Source organism: Rhinopithecus bieti, unplaced genomic scaffold, assembly GCF_001698545.2.
Source record: "Rhinopithecus bieti isolate Rb0 unplaced genomic scaffold, ASM169854v2 scaffold_1295, whole genome shotgun sequence".
NCBI classification, from domain to species: domain Eukaryota; kingdom Metazoa; phylum Chordata; class Mammalia; order Primates; family Cercopithecidae; genus Rhinopithecus; species Rhinopithecus bieti.
The window spans coordinates 6,445,947-6,461,323 of NW_016803880.1; the positions used below are offsets into that span (position 1 = coordinate 6,445,947).

The following is a 15,377-nucleotide window of genomic DNA, read 5'->3' on the forward strand; positions in this document are numbered from 1 at the left end:
AATTGCCCTGATAAAACAGTTTAGTTTCAGTTCAGTTACTCCATTTTATGTGTCACGTTTCCAATTACTATGCAATATCTACCTGAGAATTCAACTACTCTACCTTAGATGAAAGACCTAAAGTATCTTTGATAAGAATCTTAAGCATACAAGAAACTTATTTCATTCAATCTATTCAACAAATATACATCGAGCACCTGCCATGTAATAGGCAATGTTCTGTGAGCCAAATATACATGAATAAAGAGCAGACATTCAATAACGTGCCTCTGGAGAGTTAAGCCTTGTTTTTTAAGTTCAATCATCTGAGTTGCAAGTGATCTGAATGGAGTAGACGTGAGAAAGTGATACATTAAAAAACAAATCCAGGAGTAATGTCAAATTGGAGGGATTGTTATTTTTCCCACCCTTTTATATAAATTATTGTAACTTCAATAATTTTTAAATTAACTCGTTAAGCACCACATAGATCACTTTATTTATATAGAGCATGTCATTGAATAACTTCGTTTCATTCGATGTCATTTTGTTATAATGTTGATGAGAAAAAAAAGAAAAACAATTCCCTACTGTTTGTGTGGAATTCACATTTTCTCCCCACATCTAGATGGATTTTCTCTGGGTACTCCAGTTTCCTCCCACGTCCCAAAGACGTGCACGTGAGGTGACGTGGTGTGTCTACTTGGTCCCATCTCAGTGAGTGTGGATGTGTGGTTGAGTGCATGCTGAGAGGGAATGGCATCTGTCCAAAGTTGATTCCAGCCTTGGCCCTGAGCTGCTGAGATCGATTCCTGCCACCCATGACTCTGAACTGGAATAATTGGCTAAGTAGTGATCTTGTTTTTATTAATCTTTCTTAAATGTATGTGTAGCTTACATTTATCTCAATGTTTAATACTGAAATAAATATTAAATATTAAAATGTTTTGTTTTTATTTAGAAGTTTGCTGATGTTTTTGTGACCAGAAATATGTTGTAGGAACTCAACTCTTATTATATCAATTAGCCTATGGTAAAATGGGTTTCCTGTTAGGTCATTTTTCTTAGCATCACAGTTTCCAAGAACTTCTCTACAACAATATGTGAGAACTTACTCTGTGTTGTTTATTTTATATTTTATATATGTTAAATATATATTGGCAATATAATACAAATACATATATGTAATAAAATAGTCATGTTGTATGCTATCTACAGTATAAATAGGTATTTATATTTATTTATATGTTTTATACTTAAAATATTATTTATCCCAGTGGTCAGACCAAGAAGACAATTAGTGAAATTTTCAAAGACACAAAAACAAACACCCGTATTTTATTAGATTAGCTTTGTCACAAATTTATAAAATATAAGAAGTGAATACTTATCCAAAATAAAACTACTTAAACAAATAGTTTTGCAGTATTGAAAGTGTGATGTCTTTTAGATGAAAACAAACAGAAAGATGACCTTTAAGGATGACCATTCAGATTCATCTGAAGTTTGTAGAATTTTTCTCTACGAATATTGATGGTTTCCATCAAGAATTCTCCAGAATTCTTTTTTTTTATAATTTTATTATCAGGATTAAAAATTTTTAAACCTACTTAGTGAGGTTGTAATATTAGATCACTTTGCATCTGTTAGTAACTGATATGGATTCGCTCCCCAATCCGTATCATTTTTTCCCACCAAAATCTCTTGAAATATAATCCCGGTAATCTCCACGTGTCATGGGCTGGACCAGGTGGAGGTAATTGAATCATGGGGGCAGTTTCCTCTATGTTGTTCTCATGATAATGAGTGAGTCTTATGAGTTCTGATGGTTTTATAAGCATCTGGCATTTCCCCTGGTTGCACTCACTCTATCCTGCCGCCCTGTGAAGAAGGTGCTTGCTTATTCTTTGTCTTCCACCATGATTATGTTTCCTGAGGCCTCCCCAGCCATACAAAACTGTGAGTCAACTAACCCTCTTTCCTTTATAAATTAATCAGTCTCTGGCATTTCTTCATAGCAGAGTGAGAACAGACTAATACAGTAATGAACACCTCAATGTGTCCATTTTCATAAAGAGCGTGAATATCCATTTATTCAAAAATTAAAAAATCATTTTAATTTTAGATAAAATAGTTCAAATTTATTAATTAATAAATGTCATGCTTATTTTAGCCTTAGACCAGAAATTTGACTGAATATGAGCAGATCTCTCTATGGACTCATGGCTCTTGTCAGTTAGTGCTGTGGTGGTGTCTATCCTTGACCCTGAGTAGCATAATCAATCATTTACTCAAACTGACAAGCTCTTAGAGAAGACAGATGTTCTACCCATTGAGTCAGAGTCACATCAGGATTCAACCTGATGCTCCTTCTTTTACTGATGCTTGAAACCCAGAAAATCACTGATAAGATTTTTTTAAGTTGAAAAAGTGAATAATGTTTAGTATTATTTATTTTCTGAAACTTATTCAGAATTGAGAAGAACTGCACACTTCTAGCTTTGATAGTGTTTGTTGACTGTGAATATTTCAAAATTTCACTACTCATTTTCTACTTATACTTTGCAATCTAAAAGTTCTCTTATTTCTTTAGAAAAAAAAAAAGTAGTGTGTTGATGTGGTACTCTAACATGATAAAAGTATCCCAAACAGAAAGACATATTTAAGCATATTTACTTTTACAAAGGTGATTATTTTGATTTTATATTCATTATAAGTTGCTTTCAGCTAAATCTAAAAGAGTTGTTTTCTCTAAAGCTTAGTTTTCTATACTAGAAACCTCTAAATTTCTTCATTGAGTTCTAAAATCATTTGAGTTTCAATGTTGAATTTACATTTCAAAGGGCAAATGTGAGTTTTATCCTTATTAGAGTAGTGCTCCCTTATCCACAGTTTTACCTCCCTGGTTACCCAGTCAACTACAGTGTGAAAATATTAAATAAAAAATTCTAGAAATAATAATTCATGTTTTAAATTGCCTGCCCTTCTGAGTAGTGTGATGACATCTCTCAACATCCCACTCGATCCATCCTGGAACATAAAATAGCCATTTGTTCAAAGTATCCTTGTTTCATATGCTACCTGCCCGTTACTTCGTAGCCATCTCAATTATTGGATGGCGATTGAAATCTTGCAGTGCTTTTGTTCAGGTAACCATTATTTTACTTAATAGTGGCGGCAAGAATGGTAAGGCTTACATATTGTTATAATAACTCACTTTATTATTGTTTTTAATCTCTTACTGTGACTAATTTATAAATTCAATTGTATTTTAGGTATGTATGTATAAAAGGTAGAGTATATGTTGGGTTCCGTATTATCTGCAGTTTCAGATCTCCAGTGGGGGCCTTGGAAGATATCCTCTGTAGTCAAAGGGGAGGCTACTGTATTAAGTTTCAATGTTTGTAATTGTGGTGAAGATCCTGTTTGCCAGCAATCAGGCTCTTAGGGTAAAGAGTCTACAGAACTCTTCAATGCCACATGTAACTTAAGTCACACTAGGTAAGTTACTTAATTTGTCTGAACTTCAGTTATATTACTTAGGAAATGGATTTAAATTATTGGCATTGATAAGAAAGTTGAGTGAACTGTTACACAAAATATATATAGAAGAAAGGGGAACAATTACAAGTGCCTTTTATGAGACAAATATTAACCAAATACAAAAACCAAATAAATATACAATCAGAAGAAAAAAAAGAACAACTACAAACCAATAACCTCAATGAACATATATTTTAAAAGTCTTAACAAAATATTAGCAAACAAATTCAACAGCATATTAAAACGATTGCATGACATGACCACATGGGATTTATTTCTTGGATGAAAAGGTCGTTCCACATATGCAAATCAAATAACATAATATATTTAATTAACAGAATTAATGGTAAAAATTACATGGTCATCTCAATAAATAAAGAAAAAAGCTTTTGAAAAATATTAACTCCTTTTATGATAAAACTCTCAACAAGCTAGTTACAAAAAGAATTTAGCTCAATATAATAAAGTTCATTTATGGAAGGCCTACAGCTATCATCAATCCCATCTCATGGTGAAAAACTGAAAACTTTTCTTCCAAAGTTAGTAACAAGGCAAGGGTGCCTACTCTATCCATTTCTATTCAAAGTAGTAGTGAAAGTTCTAACCAGAACAATTAGACAAGAAAAATAAAGGCAACCAAATCAGAAAAGAAGAATTAAAATTATCTGTTTGCAGACAACATGAACTTATATGTAGAAAACCCTAAAGACTCTACCCACAAAAAAACTGTTAGAACTAATAAACAAACTCAATGAAGTTGTAAGATACAAAATCAATATACAAAAATCAGTTGCATTTCTATACGGTAACAGCAAACTCTTTGAACAGGAAATTCAGAAAATCCCATTTGTACAGCATCAAAAAGAATAATACACTTAGGAAAAGCATATGGATATTAAACCATGTATCTTCTAAAAAGTATTATTGATTGGGGAGGGTTGGGGAGGTAGCAGAGTAGTGCATTAGCAGTCTCAGTGACAACAAATTCCAAAAATAAATTTTGTTAACTTCCATGACTTATAATCTATTGACTTCAAGTCACTTGTTCAGGCTAGAAAGTGTAAACATTTCTCTGTATTGTGTTATAAAGGGCAGAGTGAGTCTTTTCTATTCAGTAGACTACTTTGAAAATGTCATAGAACGGCCAATAATAAGAAAACCTGGAGGCTAAAAGAAACATGCTTTGTGTATTTAATTACTAAAGAGAAAACATTAATTTGCCAAGGCATTGCAGCTAACACCAATTTTTATTTAAAATATGCATTCATCTGTAATTTGCATGGCATGGCTAAATAACCATATTTTATTACCTATCACAGACATCATGCTTAAGCATACGTAAGACTGAATACGAACAGAAACACTATGCTAAGTGAGGCAATGTGCATAACTTCAGGCTGTTTGTCACAGAAAATGACGGAGTTGATTTAATTATGATCAGTAATTCTAGAACCATTTTGGTACTTTTCTCTTGTTGCTTAAATTGTTCTTTATTGTGTAGACAGAAGATGTTTGCTAGAATTAGATATGCACAGGGTCACTAATTTTGCTACTCATGAGTTACAGAAAACTTAATTTTGTATTGTCCAATGACATCATTCAAAATCTGAATTTTTGGTTAAACTATATCCTTTAGAAAAAAAGATTGTAAAGTTTTCAATTATGTATAATTATATTTTGATTCAGATAAATAAATATGTACCTAATAAACTATATGTATTGATATAAAGCAAGATCTGAAATTATCACCAATATTTCTTTTACAATGATCAATTATAGATATTTAAATCAGTATCATATACAAATGCAGTGCATTACATATAACTTCATTGAAATATGTGAATTAATAATCCTACTCATAGATAAAATATTTCAAAACAGCTGATTAGATGAAAACGAACAATAAGAGACTTCAGCAGCCAATTTTCCAGAGGCCAGTTCTAGCATTTAGTACCTATTATTTCTCACTAAAACAAATACTCATTTTGTACACAAAAAGAAGACACTAAAATGTATGTATTAGTAGCACTATCGTTTTCAGATGCATTAGGCTGTTTCCCTCTTTATATCTAGTTTATAGTAATCTAGTAATTAGTGCTCATAACACTGAGCACTGCACTGAAAAAAATTTAAAGATCTTAATAAATTTTCAGAGAAATATTCATGAATTATCCCATGATATTAGACACTTTTTAAAGATTGGCAATTTATTAGTTCCTTTTGACCTAAAGCATTTATTGTAAATGTACTTACATCTAAAGTTAACTTTCATAGACTTCCAGATTAGTAATGTCTGTTCCTATTTCTTTTCACAAGTAGAACTGGAAAATAGCTAAATTAATAATAATTAGCATCATCCAAGTGAAAGACAGCTGAGATAGATAGATGATAGATAAATAGAGAGAAATAGACATGATGGATGGATAGATAGATAGATAGATAGATAGATAGATAGATAGATAGATAGATTTAATAAAGGAGGTTCCATAACATTCATAGTTTTCTTTTGCAGATTCATCTGTATTCAGTTATTTTTCCCCAAAGAAACTTCCAAATCATATTTTTGTACACACTTTTGAAAGCCCTTTTGGGAACTGTGGCTATACTAGAGGGATAGAAATTATAAAAAATATTTTAAGTTAGGCCCTAGAGCAGGGGTTCCCATCTTCTGGGTTTATACTGACCCATGGCATTTTAGGCACTGGCCGCACAACAGAAAGTGAGCCAGGGGCGAGCAAGCATGACCACCTGAGCTCTGCCTCCTGTCAGAGCAGCGGTAGCATTAGGTTCTCATAGGAATGCCAGCCCCATTGTGAACTGTGCACGGGAGGGATCTAGGCTGTGTTCTCTTTATGAGAATCTAATGATAAATGTAATGGCTTGAATAATACCAAAACCATCCTCCCACCTTCCCCATCTGTGAAAAATTGTCTTCCATAAAGCTGGTCCCTGGTGTCAAAAAGGTTGGGAACCACTGCCTTCAAGAATAAATGCAAAGTTGCCAATAAATCCTGCAAATAATATTCTTTCTGTCACTAGCAATGCACAAATTTTCTATTTTAGGATCGAGTTGAGAATCCAAAATACAGTTTAGTATCAGGCTGGAACCCTGCTGGTCTTTGTGGTGGTGGTATTCATTTATTTTTATTTATATTTTTGGTTTTGAGGCACATGTGCAGGTTTGTTACATAGGTAAACAAATGTCATGGGATTTGTTGTACATATTATTTCATCACCCAGTTATTAAGCCTAGTACCCAGTAGTTGTCTTTTCTGCTCCTCTCCTTCATCCAACCTCCCCCAGCCCCACTCAAGTAGACCCCAGTGTTGGCTGTTTTCAATGGATGCATTTCCCAGAGGGCCTCAAAAAATTATGGAGTTCAATTTAAAATGTATCCGGATCAGGTAACACACAGCAGAGTCACCCAGCCTGGAATCAGTTCTTACCTTGTGTGGACTGCTCAGCCTGCTGCTGTTTCTGTAGCTTGAACCACATACCTCCTCCTGTTTGACCACTTGATGTTCTGTCCTGAGCAATTCCTGAAGTGTCTCCATTGGAGGTGAGCTCTGTCCTTGCTAGACATAATTTTTTATTCTTTTCTTCTTCATATCCTGATCTGTTTTATAGAAATCAGGCAAATCATATAAATGGATATGGAAAGGTACAAAAAAAAAAAAAAAAAAAAGGAGAGAAAGGGGTAGTATAAAGAAACATGGATCAGCAACGACACTGGAAAAGTCAGGGTATCAGGAGGACTGAAATCAGCTTTTTCTTAAATAAAAATATGCTAACTTGAGTTAACAATTTTATCAGAACTAAGAGTCAATCCTTTGTCACTGAGCCACTCCTGGAAATACATTTATGTTCCTGAGAACTGTAGACACGTATATCATTCTGATGTTATTTCTTCCTGAGCATTCACTGACCAAACTTATCATGCTGTTCCTTCTGATTAGTCTCGATGGCCACTTAATTAGCAATATGATTTTATATTGTGTTCAAGTGACAAAAGCCATTCTTATAATGTTTCACTGAGGAGTGAAATATTTTCTTATTCTCAGAGGATTCTTAAATTATGCCAAAAAGTATTGAATGCCTTATGTAAGTTAGACCCTGCAAATGTCATTTTCACCTTTATTACCTCTTTTATTCCTTATAGCAACCCTCTTTCAACAGTTTTATTATCCTTCTTTTATCTATGGGAAAACTGAGGGTCATAGATATTGTTTAACAGCAGGAATATTACCTATGGCCTCTGACTTTAAATTCAGTTTTAAAGATATTAAACCCATAATATGTTAGCGACATTTAACCGTAATTTTGAAGTATATAAAATTATCATCTGAATTGATTACAATAAAAAAACAGGCCACCAGTATTTGATTTAAATTTTCTCTCATGTACATGAACATATATTGTTTTGCTTTAGTTTTTGAATTTTTCACTGCTTAAGTTAATATTGCCATGAGATAAATAATAAGATGAGAAATAATTTTAGATCATATAACAATTTTCCATTAGTTATTATTTTTATTACTGTAGAGACTCTTAATTTTATGAAAACTGCTACCTAAATATTTTAAACTTTTTTTCAAATGTTTGAAACTTGTCTTTGCTTCAAACTCAGTTTTCATTTTATTTTCTATAAGTAGACTATTGATTGTATTACTCTTTGGTATTTTGCAATTGAATATAAATGTTAAAATGTAAAATTGAATATAAATATAAAAATAAGAGAAAGCTTAAAGGAAAAAATTATGGTTACAAATGTGAGCACCATGGATTAAGAAATATAGTATTTCCAATGTTCTCAATATCTTCTGCATGCCTTTTTCTGATCCTATTCAGTCCTCACTGCCTATGTGGCCACTTTTTTTGAATTTATATTAATTTGAATTTCATTGATTCATAATTTATGCATACACATCTCCCAAAATAGCATGGAAAGTTTTACTACACATAAAATGAGTTCTTCGGGAAAGAGCAAGTGAGGCTTCCATGCAGGCCTGAAAGTGACTTGAGAGAGAAAAGAGTAGAAACTCGCTTTAATTATTATTATTATGATTAGAGGTGGTACCAGGGTGAGCGTTCCTGGGCCAGTGACTTGCATTATTTAAACTTCCTGCTGGTACCAAGGGAGGAAGCAGCTGGGCTTTATTGTCTTGCTTAGATACAGGCGAAGAAGGAGGAGTGGGACTTGAAACATTAAAGTTTGTCTTTGTAAGCTATATTATGTCTGACATTCTATGAGAGCTGTAGCCTAGGCCAGTAAGAAAGTTTAGTTTCACTGAATGTTTTGTCCAAGAGCCCAGCACTGGGCATTTTTGAGAAGTGAGATGTACCTTGGCCACTGTGAAAGCTATCTTGAAATCCAAGGGGTATAAATGCTTTGATGAGAACTTACATTGTGGCTTTACTATGTACAGAGACATATAGAACTGTGGTTTATGTTGTTTACCCCATATATTCTTTACCACAAATAGAGAAACCTTGGATAAAGAATTGTTGCTTTGGCCATTGGCTGGATCAGATGACCAGAGTATTGGCAATAGCTCAAGAATCTGTAAAAATGTGCAGATGGGGCTGTTGCTGGCCAGGGCATCCAGTGCTAAGAATGAATGCCCAAAGCTGGGCCAATTGTGCTGACCCTTTTTTGTGTGTCTTTGATCTGTGATATCATGATTGAAAGGTAGATGGCAAGAACTCTCCTGGGGACTTCATCATATGTAATATGGTGCTGCCATCTTTAAAATTTAGAAATGCCCTTTGCTATTTATTCACTTGATCACAAGGAGCTGCCCAGGTGGCCAAGGGGTCTGGGAGAGGGATAACTTCATTCAGCACCATGGCATCTGGCAAAGGAATGGGGAGAGGAGGAGGCCAACACCTCTTGTATATGGGATATACCAGAGAGGCCGAGTTCTACTCTTAAAGGTCATGTTTTTATTTATACTAAGGAGTATTAACTATTTTAACTGGTGGGGATGGAATAAGTCCTATTATATCAATAGCATTTTAAGGGCTAGAGATTTGAATGCAATTTAATTTAACTTAATTTCATTACTAACTAATTTTATTTAGTTACTATTTATGAATATTTAATTTAAGTTTTTACTTGTGTGGTAAGAGTTTCTGTCTTTGACGGAATATTTTAGGGCAATGGGCGCTATGACTATGGGGAATTTGGGCAGCGCAGTAGTTCTGGTGAGGTATACTTGTTTTCTTCTGTCTTCATTGGTAATTCTCCCTAGATTAAACAGGATATCTTGTTTAAAATTATTTCGATTCCCAGATGTAACTGTAATAATTTGAGACCTAATGTTGATAAACGCCATTAAATTTTTCTGATTGGTACATTTTAGCATCTGCTAAAGTTAATCAGAAGTTTCCTCTCTTGTAGCAGCACAAAAATCATCAAAGTTCTTTTATTTTCTTCTTACATAAATTATTTTAGTAAATTTTGAATTTCTAATTGTGTCAAGTTGCAGATGTCTGATTTACTTTTTGTTTGTTTATCTTTTCCTTCAGGTTTTCATTGTTTTGTTTTTTGATGGTTACTGGATATGCAATAGGGGTTTGACTGAGTTTCCTCTACCTTGCTTATATTTATACACTACCTTTTGCCTAGAATTTCAAATAAGCCTCACATGAGTTAGTTAGAGACCTCTTCCATGGTGATGGTAGCTTTATTGAGATTAAGGACTTGGGCTTAACTCAGTTTAAAATTAATATCTTGTCTGTGCCAGAGAGGTGTCTTGGACTTTTTTCCTGTACCTCCAAGAATCACTACCTCCTTTAATGAAAGGCACATAGGCAATAATAGCAGCAAAGGCATTTGTGAAGTACTAGTGAGCCCTCTGCTTTTATGAATGTGGGCCCAACATACCAAATAGTGACTATTCTTTCTCCACAGGAGTGGCCATGTGGTAAATCCATATATTACACAGGGCATCAGTCTTTCCCAGAAGTGCTCTATAGGATGGAAATAATAGCCTGATTAAGACACAAAACTGACAGTCACCGGACAAGTCTTTATCCTAAGCTTACTACATATAGTGATGTTATGGTCTGAATATATGTGTTCCCCCAAAATTCATATGTTAAAATATTAATTCCCAAGGTGATGATATTAGGAGATGAGGGCTTTTGAGAGATGATTAGATTGTGAGGGCAGAGCTCTCATTAATGGTACTAGTGCCCACATAAAGGAGGCCCCAGAGAGCTAGCTAGCCCCGTCCATCATGTGAGAACACAAGAAGATGACCGTTAATGAACCAGAAAGCAGTCCCTCACCAGGCATTGAACCTGCCAGCACTTTGTTCATGAACTTCCCAGACTTCAGAACTATGAGAAAGAAATTTCTTTATAACCTACTCAGTTTTTGGTATATTTTATAGAAGGCTGAAAAAACCTAGACAGAATCAAGACACATGCCTTCATCTGAAATACAGATAAATCCAGGTTATGATGCGTGAGCCAGGGCCCCTTTAAGGAAGGTCCCAATTTCATAATCCTTTCTTCACATGCCAGTAAGGATACTTCCGATATTGATCAGTTAAGTCTATAACAGCTGCATGGCAGAACTCAGCAAATGCAGCACAAAGTAGCTCAACTCAAAGTGCAACTTTGCCTGCAGGCAGCCACACAACTCAAATAGTATGCAGGGGGCAGGCACGGTGGTTCCCGCCTGTAATCCCAGCACTTTCGGTGGCCAAGGCGGACAGATCACCTGAGGCTAGGAGTTCAAGACCAGCCTAGCCTGAAACCCCATCTCTACTAAAAATACGAAGATTAGCTGGGCGTGTTGGCACATGGCTGTAGTCCTAGCTACTCAGGAGACTGAGGCATGAGAATCTCTTGAACCCAAGAGGTGGTGGCTGCAGTGAGCCAAGATTGCGCCATTGCACTCCACCCAGGGCGAGAGAACAGACTCCATCTCAAAACAAAAACAAAAACAAAAAAAGTATGCAGCCAGCAGGTTGCACACCATTTACGAAGCCAAAGCAAGAGAAGACAAACACCCTTTCAGCACTGATCATCACCTACGCACACTGCTTTGTGGCAGTTGTCTTGTGGTCTCTATATGGAGGCAAGATGGAATTCCTCATATAAAATCCACCTCAGTTGCTGAGGTGCCACACATATACCAACAGGGTATATGAATGTGTACGCTCATAATAAGGCTTTCTAGAAGAGCAAGACAGCTAACAAGCAGGTCTACAACTGGGTTGAAAGAGCAAGGAGGAAGAAGTGGCATTGTCTGTTGTGGCTGGAGGATGAGAGTACAGTGAAGGCTCCCATGGCTCGTCTGGTGTTCGCATAGTACAGAGATTCTAATTGGCACCAAAGAAGAAAGTAATCAGGTTTTCCTATTGGTTTTCACAGATATAAAAAGCAGAGAAGAGAAAAGAGTGGGAATTAAAAGCCGTCAGCAGTCAAATTTAAAAAATGGAATCAGAACATTACATTCCTGATAATTTTCAGGTTTATTTATTTTCTTTACTATAGAATATTCTTTTGTACAAAAGTAGCATAATTTATTCATTTCACTAGTAATGTAAATGAGAGATGTTTTCATATTTTCTTTTAGAAAACTAGTTACTGTCAAACCAGACATGCTGTTCCTTGAACTTTTCAGGCGATCATGTTACCTATTCTTTGCACATGCTGTTTTCTACGCCTGAAATCCTCATCCTCAAATATGCAGAGCTGTTTCCTTTATCTCATTTAAATCTTTTTCCCAAATTGTTGTTTCTGGGGAAAACGTCTCAGGTCAATTTCCACTACTTATTGCCTGTCCTGACTGCTTTCCTTTTCTTATCAACATCTGAAGTATTTTGCGGGTTTATTTGTTTGTTTGAAACAGAGTCTGGCTCTGTCGCCTAGGCTGGAGCGCAGTGGCGCAATATTGGCTCACTGCAAACTCTGTCTCCGGGTTCAAGCGATTCTCCTGCCTCAGCCTCCTGAGTAGCTGGGATTATAGGTGCAGGCCATCATGCCCAGCTAATTTTTGTATTTTTAGTAGAGATGGGGTTTCATCATGTTGGTCAGGCTGGTCTCAAACTCCTGACCTCGTGATCTGCCCACTTCAGCCTCCCAAAGTGCTGGGATTACAGGCGTGAGCCACTATGCCTGGTCTGAAGTATTTTATAGAGGTGTGTTAATATTTATTTCTCCCAATGGAATTAAAACTTCAAGAAACCAGAGAACTGCATTTTGCTCACTGCTGCATTTTTAATGTCTTGACCAGTTCCTGATGCAAGGCTGAAACTTGAATATTTTTAATTTAAAAAAGCCCTTCTTTATAAATGAAGATGAGTTTCTCTAGAATATATACTTAGCAAAACATTTTCTCTGTTGTAGGACGCACTCAGTCATGTTATACTTTAATAGTTGATGCCAACCAGTTATAAGTGGTTCTACTAAGTAATACTTCTTCATGATAACAAATACTCGTAATATCTTTTTTCTTTTATTGTCTACCTTCTCTTCCTTCTCCTCCTCATATTCCTGCTCCTCCTCTTCCTCTTCCTCCTTCTCTTCTACTTCTCCCTCTTTTTAATGATGATTATAAAATTGTACCTGCAATTTAATTTGTATTCTCCTACATAATAACATGCTTCTTCACGAATGAAATTCTAGTTCATATATTTTGCTCTTTTTTTTTTGCAAATGTTGTATTTTCTTAGTGGCTCATTGTAATTCTTACATATTCTGAATATTAAATTTATAGGTATCATTGTTATTAAAAATATTTCTTATAAATTTCTTCAAAGTCTTAAAATTTTTACCATTAAGATTTTAGACAACTTTAGTTGTATTTATTCCTATAGGTGTCATACTTCGATGATATTTTAAATGGAATATTCCTAAAAGTACATAGCTACATTGCTAATCTATAATGTGCCTTTTTTTGTACACTGACAAACTTTTACTATAATAAATGAATAAAGTTAATATAGATATTTTGGTATATTATCTTAAAATATTGGCGACCTTTTTGTCTTCTCTGCAAATTGTGTCATTTTAAATTTTCTGATAATTATGTACTGGTTGCTATTTAGTTCAGGGCTGAACTGAATTCATAGCAATTGGCACAATACCACTGAGTATGATGTTTTTATGCTTTTGGTTCATTTGTTTTAATGTTCAATAGATTAAGGAAATTCCTTTCTCTTATTTCATATGAATTGTTTGTATCTATTAAGTCAATTACTTTTACATGTATTTTATGATCATACGAATCACCACAAATACAAAATATAATAGAATATAAAGAAATCTTTATTAATCTTAAATATTGTTGCCCAGGTTTTCTTTTGTAAAATCTCCCCTCCCTCAGCCACCCTCATCACATATGTTCATCTAGATGTGTGGCTTAATTGGGAGGAACTGGAACTTTCTTAGGAGCATTAGCCTTTTTCTGATTAGCATATTACATCTGGCATTCCGTGATGTAATGATAATTGTCTTTGATTTTCAGATTTATAGCACTTGTTGTTCAAAAACCTTCCTTGAGAGTGTGAAGTATTTTTTGAAGAAAACTAGTAATTTTAAGGCACTTGTCATAGTTAGTAATTTAGGATTACATTGTAATATTAGTGTACACATCTATATTTGTGTCTTCATGAAGATTTTCTATGAAATATTTTCCCCAAACAATATTCAATTATTGGATTTTTGACAAGAAAAAAATGATAGGTAAATGATTGCTGTTGGGGAAAAGTCCCATATTCTTCACATGAACAGTGTTGAGTCTCTGTTCTTGCCTCATTGTATTCGTAATAGAAGAGTTTTCCTGAAACCTAACTACTTTTAGGCAGAGGCAGTTTACTTAATGTGTGGGGATCACTAATAAACAATCTGACAATTATGCTTTTATCATTTTTATCCCACCATAGTCTTTGCAAATGTTTGGTCAGAATTCCCTTTTTCATCCTTGGTATACGCATCTTACATAATATATAGTTTTCTAGAACCTTTTAGCTTAAGTTTGATTTCATGTTCAGTATGAAAGACCAATCCAATCTAAACCAAAACTAATTTGCATTCAATTGTAAGTTTTCCCATCCTGTAGGTCAGGTCTCGTGCACAATTTGGAGGGGGAGTTGGGCAATGAGATGTTCTCATTACTCACCTTCTTCCACCCCCTCACCTTTCTATCCTGCTGGCTATGGACACTCCAGGCTCAGAGGAGGAGAGAGAAGGCAGGAGAGGAAAGTAAAAACATTATTTCAGTTCATTGGTTTTGTGCTGTCTGAGCACAACTTCATCAGGGAACATACTCAAAATTAGGATGCCCTGCTGTGTATGTTTTGGAGAAGTAGGTGAAAAGCAGAGAGAAGTCTGAATTCTTCCCAAATTCTGGAGGACTTGTGAGGGTTTCCCAAAGCTCTTGAGTGCCCTACCAAGTGTCTAGGTTCTTGTAACAGTACATACAACCCACATGATGTTTAATTCACCAGTACTCAGGTAAAGAGTGAGAGAGATGCTTTTCCCATTTTCTTACAAATACCTTCAAAATATGTCTTGAGGGCTAAAACTGACAGCATTCTTTATAGAATCCTTCATTCTAATGAATGTTTAGCTTTCTTTTTATAAAGGCTAAAATGAGAAACTCGTAGAGTCATTTTTAAGAAGACATTAATCCTTTCTTTCTGAGATGAAGGCTCGCTCTGTAGCCCAAGCTGGAGTGCAGTGGTGTGATCTTGGCTCACTGCAACCTCCGCCTCCCAGGTTCAAGCAGTTCTCCTGCCTCAGCCTCCCAACTAGCTGGGATTACAGGCGCCCGCCACCACACCTGACTAACTTTTTTTTGTATTTTTAGTAGAGACAGGGTTTAACCATTTTGGCCA

The 15,377-nt window shown here is 35.1% G+C and overlaps 1 long non-coding RNA gene across 1 annotated transcript in view; it reads right to left on the reverse strand.

The window, feature by feature from the left end:
• The window catches only part of LOC108517974 (uncharacterized), a 63,667-nt gene that overhangs the window by 37,539 nt on the left and 10,751 nt on the right, over nt 1-15,377 (reverse strand). Inside the window, exon 2 of the long non-coding RNA XR_001882262.1 lies at nt 6,969-7,138. This is a non-coding gene — a long non-coding RNA (uncharacterized LOC108517974). The remainder of the gene's footprint in view (nt 1-6,968; nt 7,139-15,377) is intronic.